The 27,247-nt window shown below is 45.2% G+C and overlaps 1 long non-coding RNA gene across 1 annotated transcript; it reads left to right on the top strand.

Moving 5' to 3' along the window:
• Positions 1 to 9,129: 9,129 nt before the first annotated feature.
• On the top strand, positions 9,130 to 20,369 carry LOC122464893. Its single transcript, XR_006289305.1, has 3 exons — positions 9,130 to 9,263; positions 14,466 to 14,596; positions 20,156 to 20,369. It is a non-coding gene; the product is annotated as an uncharacterized LOC122464893 (long non-coding RNA).
• Positions 20,370 to 27,247: the final 6,878 nt, after the last annotated feature.

Genomic DNA, 27,247 nt, shown 5'->3' with positions numbered 1-27,247 from the left:
ACTGTGTTTATTACTAGGTACAAAAACACTAGGCCTGGCTTCCCATGGAGACTTCTGCTCAAACAATTTTGATGGCTGCGTGAGTAGGAAACATGGAGGCCAACTGGAGGGATCCCAACGGTTTAAAAGGATAATACTCAATTCTTATACACCACATGATGCCCCCACCCACACACATACATTCATGACGCAGAGTATCCTCAATATTATGAAGAAAAGGAGTACTTGTGGCACCTTAGAGACTAACAAATTTATTTGAGCATAAGCTTTCGTGAGCTAGAGCTCACTTCATCGGATGCATGCAGTGGAAAATACAGTGGGTAGATTTATATACACAGAGAACATGAAACAATGGGTGTTACCATACACACTGTAACAAGAGTGATCAGGTAAGGTGAGCTATTACCAGCAGGAGAGCGGAGCGGTACTGGGGGGGGGGGAACTTTTGTAGTTGTAACCCTTCTGCCAGGCCGAGTTGATAGCAGCAAGGGCCGGGTTCAGTACACAGAGGTTCCCTCTCATCAAAGCAAATGCAAAACTGGCTCGAGCCCCCACCCAGTGACCTGGGAAAATCTTATACACACTCCTGGGCACATCAAAGAGGCAATACTTCCTCTCTCGCAAGCACAGAGTCTCGGTGTAGCAAAGAATCTTTAATAACATGAGGTAAACAACATCAGCATTAAATTGGGAGAACACCACAACTAGGGTTCATCAACCAAACCATGAGCAAAGACCCACCCCAGCAAATTGGGCCATGTCCTTTCCCTCAGGTTCTTGAGTCCAACAACCCAAATGTCTCTTGAGTCCAGCAACCCAAAAATCACCCAAAGTCCAAAAAGTCCAACAACCCAAAAGTCCAGCCCCAGAATTCAAAAGTTCATCTGCAGAGTGTTACTCCCCAGTCTGGGTGAAAGTGTGTGTGTGGGGGGGAGGGGCAGGAAGAGGTAAGGGGAACCTTACATGATCTGAAGCTGACTGCCCCGCAGCTCCATAGCGCTTCACGCCGCTCTGCTCCACCAGCCGTCCCACAAACCGCTCCGCAAGCAGTTCCCGCCATCCCACAAACTGCTCTGCTCCAAAATAGATCTTCAGACTCCCCACTACTTAACACGGCTCTCAGTGATTTCAGCTTGTAGTAGTGGGAGCTTCAGTACTGGTGCACTATAACGCCAAAGTGAATTCAGCTCAGGCACCTGTAGCTAGACTCCTAATAGACCCAAAATTAGCTCTGATGTTCTACAGTAGAGAGAGACAGAAGTGCAATTGATGTTTTGGGACCTCACACCACCAAGTACTAACTCCTGCCTCCAGTCTCTCTCCATTCACAGAGTTTTGGAACCCATGTCCCTTGCCTAGCGAATGCTACTTAGTTGATGGTGAGTCCCTCCATCATAAACAAAAGGCCAAGTACCGTTCCACTGTCCTTGATTCCCATAATCAGGATAATAACAATTTATTCTTCCTGCCCCAATAACAGAGACACTGGGGATTCCACAGCAGCCAAAGTGACCATTTGGGCAGCTATGGGCTCATTCTAGGCGGGGGTGGGTGTGCCTATGCAAATGAGATCAGCCCCTGAAGTTCTTTTCCACAACTTGCCACACCTCACCACCAGATGTCAGAGTGGAGCTCATCCTGACTCTGCTTACATAGTGATAATCAAGGTGGGCCATTTCCAGCAGTTGACAAAAACATGTGAGGAACGGGGCGGGGGGGGGGGAAATAAACGTGGGGAAATAGTTTTACTTTGTGTAATGACACATCCACTTCCAGTCTTTATTCAAGCCTAAGTTAATTGTATCCAGTTTGCAAATTAATTCCAATTCAGCAGTCTCTCGTTGGAGTCTGTTTTTGAAGATTTTTATTGAAGAATTGCCACTTTTAGGTCTGTGATCGAGTGACCAAAGAGATTGAAGTGTTCTCCAACTGGTTTTTGAATTTTATAATTCTTGACATCCGATTTGTGTCCATTTATTTATTCCTTTCCAAATACAAACAGATGGACATCATACCAAAAGGACACAAGGTAAAAAATCCATTACAATCTACATACCACACAGACTATGCTGAAAGATTGTGCCACACACTCTCAAAGAAACTGCGGAACCACCTTATCAACATCCTCTACAGCAAACAGGGAAAGATTAAGAATGAGCTCTCAAAAATGGATACTCTCATAAAAAAAACCTTCCACACAAACTTCCTTGTGGCTGGACTTTACAAAAACTAGACAAGCCATTTACAACACACACTTTGCTTCTCTACAAAAGAAAAAGATCACTAAACTATCTAAACTACTACATGCCACAAGGGACCACAACAGTGGTTCCCTTAACCCACCCAGCAATATTGTTAATCTATCCAACTATACTCTTAGCCCAGCAGAAGAATCTGTCCTATCCCGGGGCCTCTCCTTCTGCCCCTCAACCCCCACGAACATGATACAGTTCTGTGGTGACCTAGAATCCTATTTTCGACATTGCTGACTCAAAGAATATTTCCAACACACCTCTGAACAACATACTAATCCACAGAGACCTTCCTACCAAGACTACAAAAAGAAGGATTCTAGGTGGACTCCTCCTGAAGGTCGAAACAACAGACTGGACTTCTACATAGAGTGCTTCTGCCGACATGCACGGGCTGAAATTGTGGAAAAGCAGCATCACTTGCCCCACAACCTCAGCCGTGCAGAACACAATGCCATCCACAGCCTCAGAAACAACTCTGACATCAAAATGAAAAAGGCTGACAAAGGAGGTGCTGTCGTCATCATGAATAGGTCGGAATATGAACAAGAGGCTGCTAGGCAGCTCTCCAACACCACTTGCTAAAAGTCATTACCCTCTGATCCAATTAAGGGTTACCAAAAGAAACTACACCATCTGCTCAAGAAACTCCCTGAAAAAGCACAAGAACAAATCCACACAGACACACCCCTGGAACCCTGACCAGGGGTATTCTATCTGCTACCCAAGATCCATAAACCTGGATATCCTGAACGCCCCATCATCTCAGGCATTGGCACCCTGACAACAGGATTGCCTGGCTATGTAGACTCCCTCATCAGGCCCTACGCTACCAGCACTCCCAGCTACCTTCGAGACACCACTGACTTCCTCAGGAAACTACAATCCATCAGTAATCTTCCTGAAAACACCATCCTAGCTACTATGGATGTAGAAGCCCTCTACACCAACATTCCACACAAAGATGGACTACAGGCCGTCAGGAATAGTATCCCCGATAATGTCACGGCAAACCTGGTGGCTGAACTTTGTGACTTTGTCCTCACCCATAACTGTTTCACATTTGGGGACAATGTATACCTTCAAATCAGCGGCACTGCTATGGGTACCCGCATGGCCCCACAGTATGCCAACCTTTTTATGGCTGACTTAGAACAACGCTTCCTCAGCTCTCGTTCCCTAACGCCCCTACTCTACTTGCGCTATATTGATGACATCTTCATCATCTGGACCCATGGAAAAGAAGCCCTTGAGGAATTCCATCATGATTTCAACAATTTCCATCCCACCATCAACCTCAGCCTGGACCAGTCCACACAAGAGATCTACTTCCTGGACACTACGGTGCTAATAAGCGATGGTCACATAAACACCACCCTATACCGGAAACCTACTGACCGCTATGCTTACCTACATGCCTCCAGCTTTCATCCAGACCACACCAGACGATCCATTGTCTACAGCCAAGCTCTACGATACAACTTCATTTGCTCCAGCCCCTCAGACAGAGACAAACACCTACAAGATCTCTATCAAGCATTCTTACAACTACAGTACCCACCTGCTGAAGTGAAGAAACAGATTGACAGAGCCAGAAGAGTACCCAGAATTTCCTACTACAGGACAGGCCCAACAAAGATAATAACAGAACGCCACTAGCCGTCACCTTCAGCCCCCAACTAAAACCGCTCCAACGCATCATCAAGGATCTACAACCTATCCTGAAGGACGACCCATCACTCTCACAGATCTTGGGAGACAGGCCAGTCCTTGCTTACAGACAGCCCCCCAACCTGAAGCAAATACTCACCAGCAACCACACACCACACAACAAAACCACTAACCCAGGAACCTATCCTTGCAACAAAGCCCGTGCCCAACTGTGTCCACATATCTATTCAGGGGACACCATCATAGGGCCTAATCACATCAGCCACACTGTCAGAGGCTCGTTCACCTGTACATCTACCAATGTGATAAATGCCATCAGGTGCCAGCAATGCCCCTCTGCCATGTATATTGGCCAAACTGGACAGTCTCTACGTGAAAGAATAAATGGACACAAATCAGAAGTCAAGAATTATAACATTCAAAAACCAGTTGGAGAACACTTCAATCTCTCTGGTCACTCGATTACAGACCTAAAAGTTGCAATTCTTCAACAAAAAAACTTCAAAAACAGACTCCAATGAGAGACTGCTGAATTGGAATTAATTTGCAAACTGGACACAATTAACTTAGGCTTGAATAAAGACTGGGAGTGGATGTGTCATTACACAAAGTAAAACTATTTCCCCATATTTATCCCCCCCTCACTGTTCCTCACATGTTCTTGTCAACTGCTGGAAATGGCCCACCTTGATTATCACTACAAAATGTTTCCCCCCACCCCGCCCCCCTGCTCTCCTGCTGGTAATAGCTCACCTTACCTGATCACTCTTGTTACAGTGTGTATGGTAACACCCATTGTTTCATGTTCTCTGTGTATATAAATCTACCCACTGTATTTTCCACTGAATGCATCTAATGAAGTGAGCTGTAGCTTACGAAAGCTTATGCTCAAATAAATTTGTTAGTCTCTAGGGTGCCACAAGTACTCCTTTTCATTTTGCGGATACAGACTAACACGGATGCTATTCTGAAACCTAATATTATGAAGGTTATTCTGTTATTTTTCAAGAATTTGAAACATCTCTGAAATGGATTGGATGCATAAAAATAGGAAAAATAAAAAAAAACCATGCACTAAGAATATTAATCAATACTGTATGAAAAAGGTGCACAAGTAATACACACACATACACACACACACATAGAGTTTGGTCCCAAGTTATTACTATTTTTAATAGTGTCATAAATGTCCAGGGATGAGCAAGAATCCTTTGCAGAACTTAGGGCTAAGCCCTTAAAACACGTCTAATAACAGATGCTGCATCTGTGGCTCACAGAGGAGTTAGATTGAGTAACAGCAACAGTTGTTAGTGGAGGTAACCACAAACTCTCACTCACTTGTGAAGTAACTTCATATTTTATCAGTTTCTCCTATATTATTTGCTTTATATCTAGAAGTCCAGAGCAGATAGACAAGATCAAGCTGGGACTTGATGGGGAAGCATAATGTCCATTTTAGAAACAATATAGAAAATTAAAGTCTATCTGGAGGTTTCTACAACAGAGCCCTGCAGTTTGAGGAAGTTTCATTACCCAGGTGATCTCACTTGAAAGAGTACTGAGAGCATTTTGGAGAAAGTTGTGTGTTTTAAAGGAGTTGGCTGAGAAGCTGGCTGGACCATTAAAGTTGGTTTTCAATAAGTCTTGAACACGGGGGAAGTTGCAGAAGGCTGGTAGAAAGCTATTGTTGTGCCATACTTAAAACGGGTGAACTGGAGGCCCTGGGTTATTATAGGCTTGTCAGTCTGACATCAATCCCAGGAAAGATAATGGAGTAGTTGATGCAGACAGGATTAATACAGAATTGAAGGCAGGTAACAGAATTAATGCCAATCAGCATGGGTTTATGGAAAAGAGATCCTGTCAAACTAAATATATTTTTTATGAGAATACAAGTTTGGGTCATAAAGATAATGTTGTTGATACAATATACTTAGTGTTCTGTAAGATATTTAACTTGGTACCACATGACATTTGGATTAAAAAAATGAATTATACAAAACTAACATGGCATACATTAAATGGATTAAAAGCTGGCTAACTGATAGTTCTCAAAATGTAATTGTAAACAAGGTATCATCACTAATGTGGTATATGTCTAGTGGGGTCTGGTAGGGATTGGCGAATTTTAAAGAGAAAAAATAGATAGATAGATAGATAGATAGATAGATAGATAGATAGATAGATAGATAGATAGATAGATAGATAGATAGATAGATCATAGCTCATCATGCTGCAATATAAAGTCACTTCACTCAGGTTGTTCAGTTTCCCACTAATAATACTGGTAACATTAATGGCACAAAACCAACAAGGAGTCCGGTGGCACCTTAAAGACTAACAGATAAATCTGAGCATAAGCTTTCGTGGGTAAAAACCTCACTTCTTCAGATGCACAGTAAAAGAAAACAGTTCTCCTCTGTGTACCCTTACCTGGTTATTCTCTACACTTCATCTGCTACTTAGAAGGATGGCTTTATGAGATCTCTTCAGAAATGCCAGTCCAATGGATCATCAGGCGAAATGGCCAAATAGCACTGATGAGATTTCAGTGGGCTTCACTTTACAGGTGTTCACTTTTCATTGGTTTCACAACATATCAACAGAGTGTATCAGCTCCCTTATTACAAACAAATGTTGTGGTATACTAGATAAGTAATCACTGATAAAGAGAACAAGAAGTGGCTGGGCTATAGCTGTAGCCAGGGAAACTGAAGGAAATTTTGAAGGCTTCTGTAACGGAGTCAGTGCTCACTGGAGGCCCAAGTAGAATCAATGAGGGAGAACAATTGTACCCCTAATAATGGTTAGTTTTTCACCCAGTGAAGCAGATCTCTGAGTTTTTAAGAGCTAGGCGCTGCCATACTTAGGGTATATCTACACTTCAAGAGCTATAGCAGCACAGCTGATCACTAATGTCTGAAATTTGACCCCTAATCCAAATTTGACCTCACAGGGAATGTCTGCACAGCGACGAGACCCCCGTGGGGGCCTCAGGCCTCAGGCTTCAGGCTGTGGGGCGGTTTCGCTGCTGTGTAGATGTCTGGGCTGGGGCTGCAGCCTGGGCTCCAGGACTCTGTGAGGTGGGACGGTCCCAAAGCTTGGGCTGCAGCCTGAGGCCAGGAGTCTACACAGCAATGAAACCATCTCAGCCAAACCCCGAGAGCCTGAGTCAGCTGGCATGGGCCAGCTGCAGTTTTCCTTTTTTTTATGGTGTAGACATACTCAGAGAGCATCTGCAATATTATTTTAATATTAAAAACTCTTAGCACTGGGGCCACTCTGCTCCCACCATCTGAGCAGGTAAAACACAGCACCCCTGGAGCAGAGCTAAGGGCCTTTTGTTTTAAGTCTTTACGATAAGGGGACCACCTGCCTGAATCATGAAACTTTATCCCTAAATAAGTCAAAGCAGAGATTTGTTCTACAGGGTGGCCTTCTCTCTTCCACTCAACTTGCAGGGGGTTCTTCCCAGAAATCATGACTTGGTCTCCTTATAAATGAGAACCAGGTCTTGAGAGTTAAAATAAGAGGAAAAAGTCATTTCAGAAGAGGCCTCTTGGAGTTTACAATAAAACAACCATGCCATCAGCATATAATATCGCCGAGATAAGTTTACCTTTAAGGTGTGGTGGAGAAAATTTATTTTCCTTTAAATGTCCATCGCATCATGAATATATAAATTAATAACAAGAGGTGCTAGAGGGCATCCCTGGTGTTCTCCCCAGGCCACTGGGAAAACATTCTCCATTGCCTTTACCCGACCCACATCATTCTGGTGGAGAGCCTCCAAAATGCTCAGAAGTCTTAGATCGATACCCATCCTTCTTAATTTTGCCCAAAGATTGTCTAGATCAATAGAATCAAATACCATCTATAAAACTCTAATTGTAGCATACAGTTTGTACCTTTAACCACAGTATATTTATAAATCACAGAGGAGAAAATAAAGCAATTATCAATTGTGGCTCTACCTGTTTTTATATAACTTCTCTGTGCATAGGGCAAGAACATAGCAGGGAAATTAATAAGTGTGAGGTGGCAGTCAGGGTGACATGCCCACTCCTTGTGTCCCCCCTTGGCAGAGAAACATCCAGTGCCCCTTGACCTTTCTCTGTGGAGAAAGTGGCAGGTGAGAAGACCAGCACCTTCCAACAACACAGAGCCAGTTGAAATAGAGGGCACTGACTGGGAGATGAGAGGGACACCTCACTGCCCTGTCACAGCTCCTCATTGCCCTGTGGATGTCCTCCTCCCCATGGATTCTCATTCTTCATTCACTCCCCTCAACTTTTCTATTAGGTGCTTCCAAATGGGGGGAAATGGGGGAAAAGAGGAAAAAGGTGAATCAGAAGGGGTCTGTGAAGCTTTGCAGGGGGTTGTATTTTGTAGGCTCTGAATCCTGGTTAGATTGAATCCCCCAGGGAACTTGGAGGTGTCTGGATCCAGTTTAAGCCCAGTCACTTCTTCTCTCTGTCCTGAAAGAATAAGACAAATCCTGAGAAGTGCTTGGCACCTGCAAATGCCACTGGTTTCCCAATTTTTGATGCATCAACATTTTTTGTCTCTACTTTAGATAGTTATCGTTAATGCTGATGCTTGTTATGAGGGGGAAAAGAAAGGGTAAACTCATGGTTTTCTCCCATCATTAAATGTAAAATTCCTCAATTTAGATAAACAGAAAAAAATCCATGGATTCCTGGCACACAGTATTTATAATGTTATTCACTTTATTTCTCATAAATCTCTCTTTAAGAGGATTTTTAACCTCTTTGGAATGGGTTTTGATGCATGAAATTAGGAAATTTCCTTAAATACAAGTAAAATATTGATTAAATATTGTACAAAACAAATACACAAATGCACATGCCCCACTGCCAATGCTTCCAAGGTACAGCTGTATTCTGAAATTGTTCTCTACAAAAGAACCCTCATTTTAATTTAATGGGAGGCTTTCCATTTTTTCAGAGGCTATCAATCAGGCAGTAGAGGTTTGCTAGTTGTAAATATTCATATTGTAATTTCCTCAAGGCAGGAACTTGGCTACTATGTTTCCCTGAAATTCTCCGGGAATGTTTATGATGCTGTACAAATTATAATTATGATGATAATTATAAACAGATTGCAGCACAAACTTAGTAAATGTGACATGCTTCAAAAAAGATTTCAACAGATCAGCATTTCACAATCCCTGGTAGTCCATAAATAGAGACTCTCCATCTCCTGTCTATTTTGCAGTCTTTTCTCTCCAGCAACGTTGAGTTCCCAGGCAAACTTCAGCCATGAAGATTGTCTACCTGCTCTTTGCTGTCTTTTTCCTGGTGCTGCAAAGCACTCCAGGTAAGATCTTAATGAAATGAAGGAAGAATATAGAAGGACATTTGTGAGTCTGTACTAAGATTTCTAAACAATTTTATTGTAATTTTTCCAGTTGTATGGTTTTCAGTAGATACTTGACATTTAACAGGAGAATAGTCCTGGGGTGAGAAAGGTGCCTTTAATGTTCCTATTAAGATCCAATCAGATTTGGCTGAACTATGACCTGTAATAATATCACCAACATTCTACCTAGTGGAGTCCTACAGGGATTGGTTCTTGCCACCACACGAGTCAAACTTTTTATAAAGGACCTGAAAAAAACCATAAAATCATCACCTATAAACTTAGCAGGTGACAAAAATTAAAGGACAGGTCACTCATACAGAGGGATTTGGATCACTTGGTAAGCTGGGAACAAGTTAACAATCATACAGCTAAATCTAAATGTATCGATCTAGGAACAAAGAAGGATGGCCACAGTTATAGGATGAGGGACTCCATCCTGGGAAGCAGTGACTCTGAAAAGTGTGTTGGGGGTTGTGGATGATTAATCAACTTAAAATTGCTAAAAGGATTAATACATAACTCGTATGCAGAAAGAGGGAAATCTTGAGTAGGAGTAGAGAGGTTATTTTACCTGTGTATTTGCACCTCCAGATGTGACCACATCTTGAAAACTGTATCCAGTTCTGGTGTCCACACTTCAGGAAGAATGTTGATCAGTTGGAGAGAGTTCAGAGAAAAGCCACAGGAATGATTAAAGGATTAGAAAACATGCCTTGTAGTGATAGACTCAGAAAATTCAATCTCTTTATCTTAATAAAGAGAAGGTTAAGGGGTGACTTGATCACAATTTAAAAGTATGTGTATGATGAAAAATATTTAATAATGGGCTCTTCAATCAAGTAACTAAAGGTATTTTGTGATCCAGTGATTGGAAGTTGAAGCTAAACAAATTCAGTCTAGAAACGAGATGTAAATTGTTAACAGTGAAAGTAATTAACCATTGGAACAATTTACCAATGTATTCTCCATCCCTGATACTTTTTCAATCAAGAAACATTGGGGGGCTTTTTTCCTAGAAGATACCCTCTAAGCAATATTTTGGGGAAGTACCTGCAGACTACATGATCACAATGGTCCCTTCAGACTTGATCCCAAACGTACTTCAGTTCCAGGCAAACTGGTTGAAACTATAGTAAATAACACAATTATCGGACACATAGATTAACACGATGAGCTGGGGAAGAGTCAACATGGTTTTTGCAAAGGGAAATCATGCCTCACCAATCTAGAAGAATTCTTTGAGGGGGTCAACAAACATGTAGATAAGGGTGATCCAGTGGATATAGTGCAATTAGACTTTCAGAAAGACTTTGACAAGGCTCTGAAGCAAAATAAGCATTCATGGCATAAGAGGGAATGTCCTCTCACTGATCAGTAACTGGCTAAAAGACAGGAAACAAAGAGTATGAATAAATGGTCAGTTTTCAGAATGGAGAGAGGTAAATAGTGGTGTCCCCTAGGGGTCTGTACTGGGACCAGTACTGTTCAAAATATTCATAAGTGATCAGGAAAAAGGGGAAAAAGTGAGGGGGATAATTTTGTAGATGATACAAAATTACTCAAAGATAGTGAAGTCCAAAGCAGAGTGCGAAGAGTTACAAAGAAATCTCAAAAAACAGGGTGACTGGGCAACAAAATGGCAGATGAAATTCAATGTTGATAAATGCAAAGTAATGCACTTTGGAAAACATAATCCCAACTATACATATAAAAAGATGGGTTCTAAATTAGCTGTCACCACTCAAAAAAGAGATCTTGGAGTCATCGTGGAGAGTTCCCTGAAAACATCTGCTCAATGCACAGTGGCACAAACAGAAAAAAACTAACAGAATGCTAGGAACCATTAGGAAAGGGGTAGATAATAGGACGGAAAATATCATGATGCCTCTTTATAAATCAATGATACTCCCCGATCTTGAATACTGTGTGCAGATCTGGTCACCCCATCTCAAAAAAGATATATTCTTATTGGAAAAGTTACAGAGAATGGCAACTAAAATGATCTGGGGTATGGAACAGCTTCCATATGAGGAGAGATTAAAAAGACTGGACATTTTCAGCTTGTGTCCTTGTCCTCTGGCCTAACCCAATGAAAATTCCCTTTGGTCCAGGGGAGTGTTTGGATTGAAGTGTTTGGCAACCTTCACTTGAGATAACAAGCTCTGTGCATATCCTTGTCCTTTGATGAAATGACAGACTTTCTAGGAACTTGTGTTGTCCAGGAAGGTACTGTAGAGTACGAGATGCACATTTCTGGGGGACGAGGCTGGGACTGGGAGTTTGCTGGTGTCGCTCTGCACGATAATTCAGGAGGGTCTTGTTAGGGGGCTTATTCCTTCACCCACTTACTTCCCTGGTCCTTCTCGCATGAACAGAGAGCAACAATACCCGAAGTCCAAAGGTGCAGACAATTCGATGTTTATTGGGGTGAACTTCCAGCAAGCATGATTCCAGTTTCCTTCCTTAGTATCCCCCTTCCCAGCTCTGACACCACAGAGCCTTACACCTGTGTCCCTGTTCCCATTCCTGCCCTTAGCCAAACATGATTCCAATTTCCTTACCCCCATTCCCTGTTCCCATCTCCCCCACCCACACACCCACCTCCTCCCTCACTTTCTGATTGACTGCAGACTATATAGTAAAACTTGAATTCTGCTTAGCTATACCTTAACCAATCATTTTCCTGAAATTTAACTAACCAATCCTAACATATTGTAACATGATTATGTAACCAATTATATCCCACCACCTTAATTAGTTTACACCCAGCAAAATTAATTATACAGCAGACAGTAACAATCACAGAACCAGACAGAGATTATACAGACAAACTATAGCAAAGTGGGAACTATAATGACAAAACAATACACAAGTGTTTCAGAGTAACAGCCGTGTTAGTCTGTATTCGCAAAAAGAAAAGGAGGACTTGTGGCACCTTAGAGACTAACCAATTTATTTGAGCATAAGCTTTCATGAGCTACAGCTCACGTCATCGGATGCATACTGTGGAAAGTGTAGAAGATCTTTTTATATACACACAAAGCATGAAAAAATACCTCCTCCCACCCCACTCTCCTGCTGCTAATAGCTTATCTAAAGTGATCACTCTCCTTACAATGTGTATGATAATCAAGTTGGGCCATTTCCAGCACAGATCCATGTCTGTAATCGCGTGACCAGAGAGATTGAAGTGTTCTCCGACTGGTTTATGAATGTTATAATTCTTGACATCTGCCATGTACATTGGCCAAACTGGACAGTCTCTACGTAAAAGAATAAATGGACACAAAGCAGATGTCAAGAATTATAACATTCATAAACCAGTCGGAGAACACTTCAATCTCTCTGGTCACGCGATTACAGACATGAAAGTTGTGATATTACAACAAAAAAACTTCAAATCCAGACTCCAGCGAGAAACTGTTGAATTGGAATTCATTTGCAAATTGGATACAATTAACTTAGGCTTGAATAGAGACTGGGAGTGGCTAAGTCATTATGCAAGGTAACCTATTTCCCCTTTTTTTTCCTACCCCCCCCCTCAGACGTTCTTGTTAAACCCTGGATTTGTGCTGGAAATGGCCCACCTTGATTATCATACACATTGTAAGGAGAGTGATCACTTTAGATAAGCTATTAGCAGCAGGAGAGTGGGGTGGGAGGAGGTATTTTTTCATGCTTTGTGTGTATATAAAAAGATCTTCTACACTTTCCACAGTATGCATCCGATGAAGTGAGCTGCAGCTCACAAAAGCTTATGCTCAAATAAATTGGTTAGTCTCTAAGGTGCCACAAGTCCTCCTTTTCTTTTTGCGAATACAGAAGTGAGGATTTCACATCCCAGCTATTGATAAGTGAGTTCTTGCCAGACAGGAAGCTATCAAACTAAGTTTCCTTTTACATTTTCTAGGCACTTCCCTTTCTCTGGAGGCGATAGGCATTATCAGGACAGGATTGTATTCCTAACAGCCCAATAGCACCTTCTTTCAGTGTGACTAGTTTGGAATGTGAGGATGTGACCGGTCGCTTCCCAGCTTACGGCTGCCTCTGCTGCTTAGCCAAAGGCCTTAGCCTAAGAACAGGGCCTCAGACTGTCACAGTAAGAGAAGGCCCATACACCGGCACACAGTGATTTTGATTCTTTCTTTTATACCTCTAGAACTAGCCAAGTGATAAGAATACACCTAAATTCTTAGAGTACAGGCCTTTACAGACAGGCCTGAATATCTATATCCTAACAGGTCTTACTGGAAGTTTTCCTATAATTCAGCTGGGAGTGACTTTACGTGCTAGGGGCTGTGCATGAGCAGGACCAGAAGTGGTTGCTGTCACAGCAGAACAGTGTAGGAGGCATCACAGGTTGGAGAACTGAGGGAATACGGCTGCTCAGTGGTCCAGATTGTACCCTGGGGAATGTCACAGTGGATACTTTAAGGAAAGCACAGCTAAAATCTAGTTTAAAATAGTCTAATATTAATACCCTAAAGGACATATGAACCACATTCTCATAAGGACCAGCCTGTTTAGAATGTCTAATTTGGCAATTGGTCATTGAGTAAGTATTCCCAAGTGCTGAATCTTCACAAGAATGTCTGTGCCGAGTCTCACAGACAATCAGGCATTCAGACTGCAAGGGACTGGTTTAAACCCTTCTCTTTCTAAAAGTTTCAGCGACCCAGCCCAGTCCTGAGCCAGTTCAACCCTGCTCAGCTAATCAGTATTCAGATACTGCCTAGTACATCAGTGTTTGGAATCAGAAAGAGTCCAAACCATTGCAGCAAAACCACTGCCCCACTATTAGAAGTTGGTGATGCAGGCAGCTACTTGCTTTGCATCCTGTACAGCTGTGGGGCTGTGAAGGACTCCCATGCTCTGTGCTACAGTTCTAAAGCCTGCAGCCAGAAGGCCAGCAGATCTGCTGAATTAATTCACTCTGCTCAATTCTTAGCGGCAGCCTTTGAACGGGCACAGAACTATAGACATTTATATGTTATCAAAGATCGAGTGCAAGGGGGCACAGGAAGATCTCTGGGCTGACATGGCCTTGTCTCAGTGAACTGGAAATTCAGCTAATGGGAAATGCCTGTCATGCTGCAGTCACAGCTCCTGTTTACACTTATGTGTGCATGAAAATCACGACTCTTTTTCTCTATGCAGGATTCACCAAGTTTATCAGTAACCCCTTTGCTTGTGTACGTGCTGGGGGCTTCTGCACCTATACATGTTACACCAAGTACGGTTGGTTTGGAACCTGCGGTTCTGGGCAGACATGCTGTAGAAGGAGATGGGTAAGTTCAGGATGCCACAAGGGAGACATTACTGTGTAAACAGAATATGTGTGTCTCTCCTTTCTATAGCTGCTGTTTAATGACCTTGCAGGCTCAGAGCACACGGCACAACCCTGGGACATGGGACAAAGGAATCTTTTGTGCTGTTCGGATACTGGACTATCTGGGGTTTACATGTTAGAGTTAGAGTAATCTTATAGCTTCTTTACTCAGGCTGCCTATGGTCTGTCCACAACCCAGAGCAGCCCAGAGTCTCCATCGTGCTCAGTGCTACAGAGCTTGCCCCTGTGAGACCCAGTAACACCCAGCACCTCCCCAGGATAGTGCTTGCAAGGAGGGCAGAATAGGGGCAATTCTGTGAGCCAGGTATTGCTCCTGTATTGCAGTTTCTCTCCCCAACCCATTTTGAAGCCCCTCTGGCTTGCCAACATGGCATCACAGACAGGGTCTGTGGCCAGTCTGTGGCGTACGTCTATACTGGTGTTTCACTTAAGAATTTGGAAAACAACGGGGAAGGACTAAAGTAAATTTCCCAGGAGAGAGTACGGGCAGTGATGAGCTGCCAAAATCTTAACAACCAGTTCCCTATAAAAAGTTCTGATTTAAGGGATGTGCCCCAGTATGTATTTTTTGTACCAACAGGGTTACCATACGTCCGTATTTTCCCGGGAGGAATTTTTAAAATTTAAAAATTCCTCCCGGACGGCAATTTAAGAACCAAAAAGCCTGACCTGTCCGGGAAAATACGGATGTGTGTTAACCCTCCCTAAAGTTCTTTTTTAAAAAGACGGGCCAGAACTAGAAATAAGCTCTGTTTCACATGTGTGGGTCCCCGCCACTCCCTGGGGGTGTGCTAGGGTGACCAGATGTCCCGATTTTATAGGGACAGTCCCAATTTTGAGGTCTTTTTCTTATATAGGCTCCTATTACTCCCCACCCCCTATCCTGATTTTTCACACTTGCTGTCTGGTCACCCTAGGATGTGCACATGTGTGGGTCCCAGCTGCTCCCTGCCCCCGTCATTGAAGCAGGTGTGCAGGGTTACTGCCCTGGGAACTGCAGGGGACCAGTGGACGTGGGGCCAGCTGCAGACAGGGGCGTGGGGCAGGGCTAGCTGGAGGCAGGGGGTGCAGGGCTGGCTGAGAGCAGGGCAGGGGGTGCGGAGCTGGCTGAAGACAGGAGGGTGCGGGGTTGGCTGGAGGCAAGGGGGTGCGGGGCTGGCTGAGGGCAGGGCAGGGGGTGCGGAGCTGTCTGGAGACAGGAGGGTGCGGGGTTGGCTGGAGACATGGGCTGGCTGCGGGCAGGGCAGGGGGTGCAGCAGGGGCTGGCTGGAGGCAGGGCAGGGGGTGCAGCAGGCGCTGGATGCAGGAAGAGGGTGCAGGGGTGGCTGGAGGCAGGGCAGGGGGTGCGGCAGGGGCTGGCTGCAGGCAGGGGTTGCGGGGGTGGCTGGAGGCAGGGCACGGGGTGGCCGGAGACAGGGGCTGGCTGCAGGCAGGGGTTGCGGGGGTGGCTGGAGGCAGGGCACGGGGTGGCCGGAGACAGGGGCTGGCTGCAGGCAAGGGGTGTGGGGGTGGCTGGAGGCAGGGCAGGGGGTGGCCGGAGGCAGGGGCTAGCTGCAGGCAGGGAGTGTGGGGGTGGCTGGAGGGAGGGCAGAGGGTGCAGGGGTGGCTGGAAGCAGGGGCTGGCTGCGGGCAGGGGGTGCGGGGGTGGCTGGAGGCAGGGGCTGGCTGCAGGCAGGGGGTGCGGGGGTGGCTGGAGGGAAGGCAGAGGGTGCGGGGGTGGCTGGAGGCAGGGGCTGGCTGCGGGCAAGGGGTGCGGGGATTGCTGGAGGCAGGGGCTGGCTGCAGGCAGGGGGTGCGGGGGTGGCTGGAGGCAGGGGCTGGCTGCGGGCAAGGGGTGCGGGGGTGGCTGGAGGCAGGGCAGGGGGTGCGGGGGTGGCTAGAGGCAGGGGCTGGCTGCAGGCAGGGGATGCGGGGGTGGCTGGAGATGGGGGCTGGCTGCAGGCAGGAGGTGCGGCAGGGGCTGGCTGCGGGCACGGCAGGGGGTGCGGGGCTGGCTGCGGGCAGGGCAGGGAGTGGCTGGAGGCAGGGGCTGGCTGCAGGCAGGAGGTGCGGGGGTGGCTGGAGATAGGGGCTAGCTGCAGGCAGGGGGTGCGGGGGTGGCTGGAGATAGGGTCTGGTGTGGGCAGGGCAGGGGGTGCGGCAGGGGCTGGCTGGAGGCAGGGGGTGGCTGCAGGCAGGGGCTGGCTGCGGGCAGGGGGGGCAGGGGGTGGCTGCAGGCAGGGGCTGGCTGCGGGCAGGGGGGGCAGGGGCTGGCTGCGGGCAGGGTGGTGGGTGCTCGCGGGGAGAGCGGCTCGGAGCAGCCCAGGCCCAGCAGAGCAGCCGGGGACGCACCAGGCAGCAGCGGGAGCCCCAGGGCCAGGGGTCGGGGGAGCAGCAGCAGCACCAGGGCTGGTGCTCAGGGCCAGGCGGCAGCCCACGTGGCTCCCACAGCGCAGCGCCCCCAGCGGCCGGAGGAGGAGTTACATCACTTCCTGGCTGGAGCCCATCAAAGCCTCAGCGCCCCCTCCAGGGAAGCGGGTTAACAACCGGTTCTAAAACTGCTTCACCACTGAGTGTGGGGGATGTGTCTCCTTTGTATCATTGTGCACCACCTTTGAGATCAAAATGGCTGCTCTTTACAACACTAGCACTTAATTTACCAAAAAGAAACGTGTACAAGTATGGAGCTATGTTTCGGGGCAGGGGGGGGTCATATCCCAGTGTAAAATGATCAAATCTGTCACAGAAAAATTAGAATAACTAGCAACACGGCTTCAGATTGACTCTTATACTTTTAAGCCTTTCAGAAATGTTATGTCACTCTTCCAGTCACTGACAGAAGGATCCTAATTTCAATAACTACCCGAGGACACATTCAAGCATGGAATTTTCTTGGGAGCACTCACCATAATGTCAGCTGCCAATCTGATTCCATTATAACCCCTTTTTCTCACACACTCGTCCTTTTCTGGAAAGGTCTCCTTTCTGGATATCATTTCTGCATTTGAAAGGCCTGCTGTCCTCAGATTGACTAGAGTTGGTAGGACCTGTTGTGAGTCTCTGGCAAGAAGGAGAGCAGGGAGGGTGATTTGAGAAAAAGAAATGGCTTAAAATGAAGCCTGCAAAAGCAAACTGAGAGGAGCTCAGAGAAGAGCTGAGCAGAGGAGAATTTGGGATCCCTACATGAAAGCAGTTGAGGGGAGGAAATGGTCACTCAGCCCCTGAGGAAGCATCTCTAGCCCAGAGACTTTTTGTGTTTTTCTTTTTAATGTTATTTTGCCCCAGATGGGGGAGGTTTTGGTTCATCATGGGGCTAAACCACTGACCCAACAGGAGAAATGGAGTCACTGGCCAAGTCTGATGCTGAGAAGGTAAGCTGCACCCACACAGTATGGATATAACCATGATTTTCCCATAGAAGAAAAGGTATTTTTCAAATCATTCCACTCAAAAATGGAAGAACAATTAAACTCAATTTGTGACCTGGACCTCACTGCAGGGTCCCTCCAGAATGACACAGTGTGAAAAACTAGAAATGAACACAGTGATGAACATGTGAGGATTTCAGATAACCAGGTGCTGTGCAGCAGTCTTGGAGCTGTGTTAAAAAACATCTGGGTCCAGATGCTGCAAACATGAGGAGCCTTGTTGAGCATAATGTTGCCCCTGTGTGTTTTTGTGGGAAAGAGGCGATTTTGAGCACATGTGTGAAGGCAGCCATGCTTTCTGGGACCAGGACTCTGTGGTTTGAACCAGAGACCTCCAGAGCTAAATGCACAAGTATCTTCAGCTTGAACAAAAGAGCCAGTCTCTAGATGGAGCCTGTAACAGACTCACAGCCTCCACCTCGGGGAATTTGTAACACACACTGACCAGTGGGTCACACACGTATATTATCAGATGTGCTCACTCTGCAATACAATTCAATAAGCACTAGTGCACTTTAAGGATTGATGCTACGTTCAGTCTTTAAGGTAGCTCAGTACATACTTGGAGCCTTTGCATTTCTCCTTTTAGAATTCCAGAGCAAACACAAACCTTGGTGACTTCAGTGCTAGCGTTGCTCCGAATTTCCTTTTACTGGTTTAAACATCATGTTTCCTACAGTTAAGTTAACTTGGTCTCATTGCTTATCTGTAGCCAATTCTATTTGTGTTCTTCTTGTTACCTGCTGGATCTCCCCATAACCTGTACAAGGTGTCCAGCATGCTCAAATTAATGTCGCAGCAGGGATAAGACTCAGAGAGGATGTGGGGAGGGGTGAGAGGCTTTCCCAGACAGTTTGGGTTTCTTCTCTACATCTAAACTGCTACAGTGACACAGCAACACCGCTGCAGCTGAGCCAAAGCGCTTCAGTGAAGACGTTACCTGCACCGAGGGGAGGGGTTCTCCCATCTGTGTAGGCACTGCCCCTCCCCAAGAGGTGGTATGTGTGTCAATGGGAGAATGCACCCATCAACCTAGTGCTGTCTTCCCCAGAGGTTAGGTCGGTTTCACTGTGTCACTCAGGGTGTGTATTTTTCATACTCCTGAGCGACGTAGTAACACCAATCAAATTCCCTAGTGTAGACCAGGCCTAAAGTACCATAGAGGCAGTTTTGAGATAGGAGATGTGAAGATAGGAGCTCCCTGGTAGCAACTGCACTGCTACTCACCTGGCTGCTTCACTGAGCACGTACAGAGACCATCATCAGGTAGGGAACTGCCATGTGAACAGGGTCAGGCTTCAGGCTTACATGAGCTGGAAGACAGAATAATCCATGCATTCTTTAAGAATAACTTATTTATCCTCTAATTAAATATTTATTGTTTTAGTTTTTAGGTATGGAGAAAAATGTGTTTGAAAGGAAAACTGAACATGGACATGAGTCACGTTGTTCTACATCTTACATGTTTTTGGTTTTATTTTTCTATCTATCATAGAGATCATCAATATTTTTAAAATTCACAATTTTGATTAATTCCCTCAATGGAATTTCAAATTTCAACATTTCTATGATATTGTACATCATATTTCCAGGAGTTTTTATATTTAATTTGCCGGGGTTCTTATTTAAATCACCCAGTGACTTAATTTTTTATGGTTATCACTTTAACTGTGTAGACTGTTAATAGGAAGGACTTTTGTAAGAAAATGAGAATCTGCCTCCTTTACTGGAGAGTTGGGGCAAAGGGAGGGGAGATCCATGTTCAGAAGTCCGGCATATTTACTTCAGAAGCCAGGTCAGCAGCCAGTACACGTTTAGATATAATAGATAGATTGAGTCTGCTCTATAGCCTTAGCTAACGGCCAGTTAACTTTTAGCTCATGTGGTAAGAGGCTCATGCACAAAGCTCCAGAGACCCCAGATTCAATCCCGCCAGACAGTGACCAAGGTCTGTTGGTGTTTCATATACACACACTATTCAATGATGGGGAAATTCCTGCTCTACCTTGCATTTGAAAGGAACGTTATGTTGTCCTTGTTTTAATGGTTATAAACATAGAATGTGAGAGTTTCTTTCCTTTTTGCAATAGAGAAAGTGAGCGATGGCAGCAGAAATTGTCAATGCAGGATCGCTGAGAATCTGGCAGGCGGCGCCTTGCTTCTAAAATCCTTGGATGCTTTTCATCTGGGCTGCAAAGAATCTCGCAAGCTGGAAAAAACCCACAAGGGAGCCCTTGTGTCACCCCTAAGAGCTTGTTCTTCTCTCTTTAATAAAAGTAGCTAGTTGCTGTGGTGCATTGCAAACAGGCCTGTGAGTATTTTGTTTGGCAGATGGGGGCTGTTTTGGTATTTCTTTCCCACAAATATCCCTTCCCTCTTTTATTTTAATGAAATATAAATAAAATAAATGGTCCCTGCCATATGTTAAATCCACCCAGGGATGTCCTAGACCAGGCAACATACATATTTATCTGTTTCAGGGAGCTCCCCTGGATAAATCTTTTCCCTTCCCTTGGTCCTTTGACAAAGCCGTTTGGTTTGTGGGGTTGTCAGAGGAGCTGGGTTCCGTCCCAGCTTGGCTGCACAGTGTGCAACGCCCACAGCAATGCTCCACGGCATGTCAACCCTCCCTCTGCTCCCCTCGCCTCCCCATCGCGAGGTCCCTTCTCTTGTGCCTGAGCATCCAGACCGTGCCCTGTCCAGCAGGCTCCCCTGCAGGAGCCAGAACGACGGCACAAATCCCAAAGACCCAGGCTTAGAAACCTGAATTAACGTGCCAGTGAGCGTTTAACTGAGGCAGCCACATGGGGTCCTGCCATGGAGAGGGAGAAACAATGGAGCTCCCAGCTGCTTTGCCATTTCTGTGCAGCAACAAAATATTGTTACCCATTTAGGGGAGGCCTCCCACCCCCCAGTTTTGTACCAGATTTAGGGGAAATGTGCAGCGAAAGGGAAGATGCTGCCCTTCCTCCCACCCACCCCCTGCTGCCCTGCTTCGCTATTGTTTGCAGCCATGCTGCCCCTGCCCCCCATCATGGGGCCACCACTGGCATCGCTCCTCGCCTGCTGATATGCTGCGTAGAACGGGGTGGGGGCTGATGTTGGGGTGTTCCCTTCCCCCCACCCATTGCGGAAGTGGGTGGCCAGCGCACACCCCTCACCCCAACCACTGACCCACAGAGCTGCCCCCACTTTGCGAACTAGGGACTGATCTGTGGCTGGCCCTGAAGCAACAGCACCTCCTTGGTCACAACCCCTCCCTACACCCTGAGCTACACCCCTCTTGGCCCCTACGTACCCCCCGCCAGCACCCTGAGCTACACCCTCCCAGCAAACATTCCCTAGCTACCCCCTCACTGCACCCAGAGTTATACCCCTCCCTGCATCTGAAGCTACGTGCTCTCTGCACACAGTCCATAGCTATCCCCTACCTGCACCCTGAACTACACCCCTGCCTGCATACAGCCCCTAGTTGCCCCCTACCTGCACCCTGAGCTACCCCCCCTCCAGGAACACAGCCCCTCGCTACCTCCTGCCTGGCCCCTGAAGTATACCCCCTCCTGGAACCTGAGTACCTCCATGCCTGCACACAGCTGCTAGCTACCCCCTCACAGCTCTTCCAGTGACCTTTTCAGGGACCAGCCTGGAGGGACTTGTCTTTACTGGGAAAAGGCATTGTGTGAGAAGAGGGCTTAATATATGAACTGGGAAGACTGTGCAGCCTAGTGGTTACAGCACAGGACTGGGACATAGACGACCTGGATTCTGTGTCTGTCTTGGGACTGTTCGGTGACCCATAGGCCTGCCCCAAGAGGACTTTGAACAATTAGAGCAAGTCCCGAGGCAGAGACTGACATGTAACTTGAATCAAGAGGTGGCATGTGAATCCCTCTAAAAACTCCTCCCACTCATTTCTAAATAAATATTATTTCTATTTACGAAGAATTACTGCTTGTGTGCATATTCTTGATCACAGGGCTGTATCCGTGACCTTTCAAGGAACAGCAAGGCTAACTTGCCCTGGGGAGCCCTCTGTATAACAGAGACAAGCACCCTGGTAATATCTTGGAAATTCCATTAGGGCAGATCACAACCTTTGTTACCGATTCAAATAAATTCTAAATTAAGGTTTCAAATTAAAAGCTTTGTTTCTAGGTAATATAATTGGCTTGATAAATTAGATCCAAACATTCAGATGGCACAGTAGGACCACCCCAAGAGCAGGTCTGAGCCAACAGGGAAAGTTTCTGGGTGGACTGATCCATCCAAAAGAACTACGGGATGCGTTTGAGCTTTCATGTGTTCTTCTACTAAATGTTGTTCCCTCCACTCGACAGTCAAGTCACAGGATGAAAGTTCCTAATTGGGGGAAAATAGGTATTGAAAGAGTTTGTCAGGATCCCCCAAGATGCTGGTATTTGGTGGGTTTGTGACTGTCTAAGCCTTTTCAAAACATGTTTCCCTCTCAGGTTCCCAGTTTTAATCAGGGAATAGTGATCAGCACATTCCTGGTTGGGAGACAGGCCACAGGCAAAGCAGATGTAACCCTGTGAAAACTCCTCACGGTTGATGAACAGAGAACAATCTTTCATGTGTTTACCAGCTGTCTGTGTGTACCATATTTGTCTCAACAGTTCCCACCCACAGAGTGTGGTTGCAGAAGCTTAGCTCTTATCTCTTCACCATCCACATATAAAGCCACAAAACTAATATCATAATGTTAAAAGTGAAAGGGGTTTTTAGTGTAATTTCCACTGAAGGGATCATAGTCCACAAAAGCAAGGGCAAGCAATTTGGGTAACTGCCCCAAGAACAGGTTCTCCTGGTTACTGACCCTGCTTCCTGCAGGGATACTAAACACTTTCATCGTCACAGTGTCCAGGTGGCATTTAGAATCATAGAATCGTACGACTGGAAGGGACCTCGGGAGGTCATCTCGTCCAGTCCCCTGCACTCATGGTAGGACTAAGTATTATCTAGACCATTGCTGACAGGTGTTTGTCTAATCTGCTCTTAAAAAACTCCAATGATGGAGATTCCACAATGTCCCTAGGCAATTTATTCCAGTGCTTAACCACCCTGACAGTTAGGAAGTGTTTCCTAATGTCCAACCTAAACTGGCCTTGCTGCAAATTAAGCCTGTCATAACCATAGGGGTAGCCTAAAGTCCTGCTTACCTGTAAGGGGTTAAGAAGCTCAAGTAACCTGGTTGGCACCTGAGCAAAGGAACCAATGGGGACAAAAGATACTTTCAAATCTGGGGTGGGGCGGGGAAGGTTTTGTTCGGGGTTCTTTGTTTCTGTGGCCGTTCACTCTTGGCACTAAGAAGGACCGCACATCAATCCGTGTTCTCCAAATCTTTCTGAACAAGTCTCTCATATTTCAAACTTGTAAGTAACAGCCAGGCAAGGCATATTAGTTTATCTTGTTTTCTCAACTTGTGAATTTTCCCTTTGCTAGAGGGAGGTTTATCCCTATTTTGTTGTAACTTTGCAACTAAGGCTAGAGGGGGTTCCTCTTTGCTCATTGAATTTTCTGATACTCTGTAAGTCTAACTACCAGCCTAAGTTTACAGAAGTGATTCTTTTACCTTTTTCTCTTTAAATAAAATCCTTCTTTTTAAGAACCTGACTGAATTTTCCATTGCTCTAAGACCAAGGGGTTTGGGTCTGTAGTCCCTTTGTAACCAATTGGTGAGGATATATGCTCAAGCTTTCCCAGGAAAGGGGGTGTAGGCCTGGGGGAATATTTTGGGGGGAATAGGACTCCAAGTGGTCCTTTCCCTGAGTATTTGTTAAATCACTTGGTGGTGGCAGCGATCCCAAGGCAAAAAAGAAATCTGTGCTTTGGGGAAGTTTTAACCTAAGCTGGTAAGAATAAGCTTAGGGGGTCTTTCATGCAGGTCCCCACATCTGTACCCCAGAGTTCAGAGTGGGGAAGGAACCCTGACAAAGCCCACTGCTTCTTTTCCTGTCTTCAGAGGTTAAGGAGAACAATTTATCTCCCTCCTCCTTGTAACAATCTTTTATGTATTTGAAAACTGTTATCATGTTCCTCCCTCAGTCTTCTCTTCTCCAGACTAAAGAAACCCAATTTTTTTCAACCTTCCCTCATAGGTCATGTTTTCTAGACCTTTCATCATTTTTGTTGCTCTTCTCTGGACTTTCTCCAATTTGCCCACATCTTTCCAGAACTGTACACAATGCTCCAGTTGAGATAGGGTGATCATCTGTTCCGTTTTTAAAGTGACAGTCCCGTTTGTTGGGATTTTTTTCTTACATAGGCGCCTATTACCCCCCACCCCATCCCGTTTTTTCACAGTTGCTATCTGGTAACCCTAAGCTGAGGCCTAATCAGCGCAGAGTACAGCGGAAGAATGACTTCTCGTGCCTTGCTTACAACACTCCTGCTAATACATCCCAGAATGATGTTTGCTTTTTTTGCAACAGTGTTACACTGTTGATTCATATTTAGCTTGTGATCCACTGTGACCCCCTGATCCCTTTCCGCAGTACTCCTGCCTAGGCAGTCATTTCCCATTTTGTAGGTGTGCAACTGATTGTTCCTTCCAAAGTGGAGTACTTTTCATTTGTCCTTATTGAATTTCATCCTATTTACTTCAGACCATTTCTCCAGTTTGTTGAGATCATTTCGAATTTTAATCCTATCCTCCAAAGCACTTGCATCCCCTCCCAGCTTGGTATCATCTGCAAACTTTATGAGTGTACTCTCTGGGCCACTTTCTCAATCATTAATGATGAAGATATTGAACTGAACTGGACCCAGAACAGATCCCTATTGGACCCCACTCAATATGCCATTACAGCTTGACTGTGAACCATGGATAACTACTCTCTGGGAATGGTTTTCCAACCAGCTATGCACCCACCTTATAGTAGCTCCATCTAGGTTGTATTTCCCTAGTTTGTTTATGAGAAGGTCATGTGAGACAGCATCAAAAGCCTTACTAAATCAAGATATACCATATCTATGGCTTCCCCCACATCCACAAGGCTTGTTACCCTGTCAAAGATAGCAATTAGGTTGATTTGACATGATTTGTTCTTGACAAATACATGCTGATTGTTACTTATCACCTTATTATCTTCTAGGTGTTTGTAAATTGATTGCTTAATTATTTGCTCCATTATCTTTCCGGGTATAGAAGTTAAGGTGACTGGTCTGTAATTCCCTGGATTGTCTTTATTTCCATTTTTATAGATTGGCACTATATTTGCCACTTTCTAATCCTCTGGAATCTCTCCCGTCTTCCATGACTTTTTGAAGGTTATCGCTAATTGCTCAGATATCTCCTCAGTCAGCTCCTTGAGTATATTCTAGGATGTATTTCTTCAGGACCTGGTGACATGAAGGCACCTAACTTGTCTAAGAAATTTTTAACTTGTTCTTTCCCTCTTTTAGCCTCTGATTCTACATCGTTTTCACTGACACGCACTATGTTAGACGTCCAATCGTTACTAACCTTTTTGGTGAAAACCGAAACAAAAAGGTCATTTAGCACTTCTCCCATTTCCTTATTCTCAGTTATCGTTTTAGCATTAGCATTAAGCAGGCCTCCACGTGATCCAGAGGGTACCCAAGGCCACCGGTACTTTCTTCAAAAAATGGGTTGCTGATATAATCTGCAGTTTATAACTTTGATTTCATCACCCATTAATCAGAAGGCATCATTACTGTGTGTCAGTTTAATTTTCACACTCAGACTGTTCAACAGAAGTTTTCCTTGAGAAAACAGGTTGCTATGTAGATGACCAATCCACTGTAGCTTCCTTTTCTGGTTCATCTGCTTTGCCTGTCTCACAAACTCTTGATTCTCACCATCCAGCTCCATTGCTTCACCTTGTCCAGGAATGTCTTTGTATAACAGGCCAGCGGAAGATTGTGTGGTAAGTGTGTCGTCGCTGTAATTTAGCATTGATTCGATAAAGACCCTGTTAGGGTAACAGATATTGCTTTGTCTTATGAGGTGGTCTGCCAATGTGACATCCAACTGACTGCAAGTAAGGCCACAGGGTAATTCAACCAGAGTCCCCCCGTTGAGAGTGGTTCCATCTTCTTTTACAATATCTCAACAAAGGTACAGTGGCACGTTGTTTACATGCATATAATCTACACCATTCCCTGCTATAAGAAAATCAAGGTGGGCAACATTAATAATGACTGTAGATGCTTTTCTTGATGCTGGTCTCTGTAGGGGCTATTTAGAACAAGTCTAGTTTGATTTTGGTACAGTCTTCAGACCCGCAGTGAACTAAAGCCAGGTTGATTAAAATATCTCTCTTTTAACATGTGGAAAGTGCCTCCTCTTTCTCCCAGTCTTCCTCCTAGTCTTTCACTTATGGCTGGCCCTGCATGTCAATGCCCTTCTATTAAAGATTTTGGGTGACCTCTGTATTGCAGTTGTGATGAATTTCTCTTTCTCTAAAGCTTCCTCCTTTCAATATATAACACCCCTGATCCTTCCTGTGTACCCAGTTTATTAACATTCTCCAGAACAGCTTAGGACAATGGCTGTGTTTTGAGCATCTCTTTTTCAATGAGGTTTAGTAGTCTTCGAAGAAGTACAGCTTTCTGAAAGAGTCTATGGACAATTCCACCCACGCCAGCCCTGTACATCATGGGGCCTCCGTGATATCCAGAAAGGGCATATCCAGCCTTGCATTGTAATAGTTTCTGTACTCAGGGGGTCCTCTTAATAGTGTAGATCACTGTAATGTTTTGCTTTTTAAAATCCCTGCTGTCTCTGGGAGCGCAGGTGTAGCTTGATGACCACCTTCTCAAAGTGAAATGAGACGTGTCTGTTCTGACAGTGGTGATGGTGTCAATGTGGTGTTTACTGACTGGGATGTAATGAGGTCGCTGTTCCGAGCTGAAAAGTCCCAATCTTATTAATCTTTCCTCATACAGAAGTTGTTCCATGCCCCTAATCATTTTTATTGCCTTTTTCTGTCTTATCTAACTCTTTCTTAATGATTCCCAATATTCTGCTAGCTTTTCTGACTGTTGCTGCACATTGAGTGGATGTTTTCAGAGAACTATCCACAATGACTCCAAGATCTCTTTTTTGAGTGGTAACAGCGAATTTAGACCCCATCATTTTTATATGTATAGTTGGGATTATGTTTTCCAATGTGCATTACTTTGCATTTATCAACATTGAA

The sequence above is a fragment of the Chelonia mydas genome, chromosome 3, assembly GCF_015237465.2.
Source record: "Chelonia mydas isolate rCheMyd1 chromosome 3, rCheMyd1.pri.v2, whole genome shotgun sequence".
Lineage (NCBI taxonomy): Eukaryota > Metazoa > Chordata > Testudines > Cheloniidae > Chelonia > Chelonia mydas.
This window is presented reverse-complemented; position numbering and strand designations above follow the sequence as displayed.